Source organism: Xyrauchen texanus, chromosome 34, assembly GCF_025860055.1.
Source record: "Xyrauchen texanus isolate HMW12.3.18 chromosome 34, RBS_HiC_50CHRs, whole genome shotgun sequence".
NCBI classification, from domain to species: Eukaryota; Metazoa; Chordata; class Actinopteri; order Cypriniformes; family Catostomidae; genus Xyrauchen; species Xyrauchen texanus.
The window spans coordinates 22,341,402-22,346,355 of NC_068309.1; the positions used below are offsets into that span (position 1 = coordinate 22,341,402).

The 4,954-nt window shown below is 36.0% G+C and overlaps 1 long non-coding RNA gene across 2 annotated transcripts; it reads right to left on the minus strand.

Moving 5' to 3' along the window:
- Nucleotides 1–542: 542 nt before the first annotated feature.
- Nucleotides 543–4,642, minus strand: LOC127627420 (uncharacterized). Of its 2 annotated transcripts, none has more exons than XR_007968548.1 (2): nt 4,432–4,642; nt 543–2,054 (listed from the first exon to the last, which is right to left on the minus strand). It is a non-coding gene; the product is annotated as an uncharacterized LOC127627420 (long non-coding RNA). The 2 variants fall into 2 exon arrangements; XR_007968549.1 differs by lacking the exon at nt 4,432–4,642 and adding an exon at nt 2,987–3,072.
- Between the last annotated feature and the right edge of the window lie 312 nt (nt 4,643–4,954).

The following is a 4,954-nucleotide window of genomic DNA, read 5'->3' on the forward strand; positions in this document are numbered from 1 at the left end:
TGGCACAACACATGTTTTTCGCACGCTGGAAACGGCGCTGTCCATGGTTCTGAATTCCATACGTTATCCTGTATTCCAGAATCCACTTCTTCAGGACTTCATAACAAAAACTTAACTTGAATCATTACAATAAGGGTGTTGTTTATTTAAACGTTGAAAATATGATTAATCTAAAGTATCTGAATTTCTTTAATCAATGAAAGAAATGTGTTGTACAAGGAACAGCAGTTATAATACATACTTTTACCTAATACATTGTAGTAAGTCAGTCTGATCGCTAGGAAAGCACTACAGCCTTTGGAACAGGAAAAAATACTTTAGGGGAATGACAGTAATGTTTTCTTGAACTTATTAGTTTATTGTACGTACAGTAAGGGAGTTATTGTGAAAATTTCACCTGTAGTAAGTCAGTCTGATCACTAGGAAAGCACTACAGCCATTGGAACAGGAAAAAATTATTTGATAATTGTACTGTTTGGGGGGGTACAGTTGTAAGTCCCAGGACCAGATAATATGATGAAAGAAGACCAGGAGTCGTGAAATTCAATGAGATAAGTAAAATTTTACTGAAGAAGAGTTTGCAGTTAAATTGGTAGAGCCAGCGTCAAAGTCACAAGGAGGTCGCAAGCCAACTCTACCTTACAAACAAATCTCACACAAGTATACCTTTTACAAGGACATGCATTACATAATCATTTACTTCTGATTGGCTAAGACAACATAAAGTCTAAAAAATAATACATTTTTGATAGATAAGTGGGTATATCGCCATTAATCTGAATATTTGTCGTCCATTTCCGAGATTTAAGTCCGTGGTGACCTTCTTCCAGGGTCCAAGAATGTTTTAGGCTATATCACAAAGTTCAGAACCTGCAAAGACTATCAAACGCACACACACACACACACAGAACACTGACAAACAACAGTTCTCTTCGAGGCTGAAGAAGGCCTGAGCTCATTATCAGAAGAGCAGTCCACCTTAACAGGCTGATAAAACATTTCACTCCAGGAAAGCAGGAAAGATAATATGCCCCTTTACTCCACTCCCTAAAGAAATACACATGAGATGTTCACTTAATGAAAATAAGGTGAAATTATGTATAAATTGACCCTCAAACTTATACAAGTCAACTAAGACAGATATATAGATGCAGATATGTGGATATTGTTGTGAAATATGCAATTATTGTATTCTAATCATGGCTTTTGGTATATGAAGTATTTATGGGTCATAGTAAACCACAATTGTAACTAATAAAAAGTGGTTTTATAATGAAAGGTACCATAAGTAGTTGTTAAACAATTTATTAAGAAAGTGTTTACTGTAAAACACTTGTATTAATAATCATTGTAACCATATATTGAGAAAATAATTTATTAAGAAAAACACCTCAACTTGTTTTATAAAGATTTTTATTATGAAGCTGGTTTATAAAGAAAAACATACCACACTGAATGTTGTAAGCATTTATTAAGCAGATGATGGTGGCAGAGTAGAGAGGAGTTGAAAATGTATTAGAAAGAGCTTTGCAAAAGAAAGGAGAAAAATGCCATCATTAACGTCTATGTGTTGCGGACGAGATACAGAAGATACAGCGATGATGGAAAGGTCCAGAAAAAGAGGACAAAGAGACAAAGAGTTTTATATGCAAAAGTCCTAAGGGGTCTTCAAGAAATAATGACAGTTCAAGATTTTGTGTTTGACCAATTGGCTGTAAAAGACTGAATGTATGCAGAGGGAGTTTCCAGGAGGGGATTTCTGAACATGTCAAAAAGTTGATGGACTTTAAAAAGGACTGTAAAGTAATGTCCAGCCAGAGGCAGATTCACCAAGGACGTCTCCGGTGTTAGATACCTTGCCATTGCACCTCATTAAGTTAAAAGCTTGTAAATTATTTGGTTTTGATTTACTTACATATATATATATATATATATAATATATATGCAATACATGAGTACAGAGTCTCTCTCGCCGCTCTCTGAATCCCAAGACAATTATCATCAAAAGGCCCCTTGCATGTGAACACAACCCAAGGGCACACACTGGAATGCACCTAAAAGAAAATGAATACAGAAATGATTAGGATACATACTTGATTGTTGAATTTTTAATAAGAATAAATTAATCATTCAAAAGGATATATATAAAAAGGATATATATAATTAAATTGAAGAGACAGGGGATTCTGACCCCAACCCTTCAGTAGTACAGTAAGGGAGTTATTGTGAAAATTTCACCTGTAGTAAGTCAGTCTGGTCAGTAGGAACATACTACAACCTTTGGAACATGAAAAAATCCCTTTGGTGAATTACTGTAAGTTTTACATAAAACATTTTTGCATACTGTATGTACAATAGCCTACACAAAAGTACACTAAAGCAGTCTAGGTGAATACGCAGCAAATATACCTGAAACTATTTTTACCCTGGTTGGGTTTTTTTTTTAAACTTGACTATGTTCATGGTGCTGTCCACGTAGGCTATGTGGTCCTGAAGGTCCTACATGATCAAGTCTGCAAGTTGCTTTTTATATTCGCTTCGCATATTTGCGGAGTTCCGCGTTCAATATCTCATGAGCTGAATATTGTTACTACACAAAGAACATTGTTTTTAATATTTTATCACGAGCTTTCCTTCGGGTTTGCACTTTGCAGATGGTCCCTTCTTAGCAGCCTGCGCATAGAGATCAATGTATTTTGTCCAGTGCGAAGGAAAGATCGTTTTGAGGAAATTTATGTTGTAGCTTCTGGTGTTTTATCTGTAGTTATATGTGATAGGTGTTGTGTGTAGCAACAACGTTTAATTCACGAGTTATTGAACGCGGAAGTCCGCGAATGTGCGAATATAAAACCAACTTTACCTAAGTAACATGGAGAAATTATGCTTTTAAAAGCAACTGTTAGAGCGAGTTAAAAATCCCATTAATTTATCCCATAGACGAATTGATTTTAAACGGTAACTTATAAATGTTTAAAGACAGACCTACCGTGAGCAACGAGGTTGTTCATCGACAGTATATGCTTCCGTTGAAGCCATCCATCTGCGTTATCTCAACGTCATTGTTCACAAATCGTGATTGATAGAGGAATTCATGGTAAACAACTACAGTTCCCATGGAACAACATAGAAAGCTTAACCAATCAGAGAACCGCATGGCGCACAGTGAATGACGTAAACGTCACCTTCGCCCTTAAACTACTTATATATGAGTCCCATTCATAAATGTAGATTTTTTAAATCCCTCCCACTACTTGTTATGTTCAAAAATGATTTAAAGTGTTTTTCTAGAGCCCTTGATGGAATGAGAGGTGGGAGTGCGATGAAGCTGCTTGATCTTTTGATTTCATATGATTTGGTGTGATATTGCCCCTTAATTTTAATTTTAATTTTATTTTTATTTATTTTTATTATTATTTATTTGTTTTTGTTTTTTAATTTTAAATTTCAACTTTATTTTTATTTTAGTTATTCTTATTTTTAACCTTAAGTTAATGTAAGATATGATTTCAAATTTGTATTTCTGTTTTGTTAAACTGTGTTGAGCCTTTCATTCGATATTCTTACGCACTGTAGAAAGAAAACATTTGCCTTGGTTGTATGTGTAATTTTGTATTCAATAAAAAAAAAATTTAGCTTACAAATACCTGCTTACGAATAAAGTAAGAGAAATCTCCTTTAAAATTGTACATAGTTATTATCCTGCTAAGCAATATCTCCTTAGTAGGGTGACCACCTCCAGTCAGACAAAATGTGGGACAAGTAGCATGGTAAAGTGGGACAATGTGGGACAGACGTAATAACTTTAAACTTAAGATATATTGTCTATCTAATTTACCCAGAAAATTTTTTTAAACCCACTTTAAACTAAAAGATTAAGACACTACCTGACCCAAAATATCACCCAAAGTTTCTACAGCTTAAGGCATAGGCCTATAAAAGACAAAACACTAATTTCCATCCATCTCTCTTTATTGGGACTATCAAATTAATCAACTGTTTCAAAAGGACCAGGCATTACGGAACTAAAAAAAATGCTCTCAGTGAATAAAATTCACCTTAAAATACAAGACAAAAAATATTAGGCCTAGCCTATTTAAGTTCAACAAAATATAAGGCCTAGTCAATACAGTGCAAAATATTTAGGGCTTGCCTATATAAAGTTTAACTATTTCTGTGTAACTTACAATAGATGTTGCTTTGGTGCGGCCACACGACATTTTCTTCGCTATTTCAGAATCTGGAAAAATTACTGGGGCTAACTTATTGCTGCAGTCAGTAGAGCGATATGAATGTGTGTGATGTACGGCATGATAAATGCTCGTCACTTCTGCTGCCGAAACTTTGTCAGCCTGTGGGTCATTTGGTTTGTTGAAAAACGATTGCACTGATTTGCATGTTTCTTGATGATGTGCTTTTTTCTGTGGTACTCACTTGCACCATGTCGCTTCACATCGTACTCTCCACCATGTCCCACAGAAAAACTGCTTTTGCATAAAATACAAAAAGCTCTCTCTGCTTCACCATCTACGGGTCTTAACCAAGAGTATCTTGTGGTCCATTCGTATTAAAAGTGCATCTTCTCTTTTTCGTGGCCGCAGCACTGGCCATGGCTTCTTAACCGACCAAACAGCGCGCCCTCCAATCTGAGATTGTTGACAATGTTGAGGAGGCGTTCGTGCGCCAGTCAACAGTTTGATTGACACACGACGATAGCCTATCGACTGCCGCATTTATTGCTCTCCTCTGCAGTATTGGACATAAGTTAACAGTACGCCTATGGACGCACCCGTGTATTTAGGCAGGGTCCAATGAAAAAGCGGGACAGATGCTCAATTTGCGTGAGGCGGGACAAAGGGTAAAATTGCTGTACAGTACAACGTAAAGCGGGACAGGTGGTCACCCTACTCCTTAGGTTTAAACCTGACATATGTGTTAACTGCTCTTTATGTGGTGT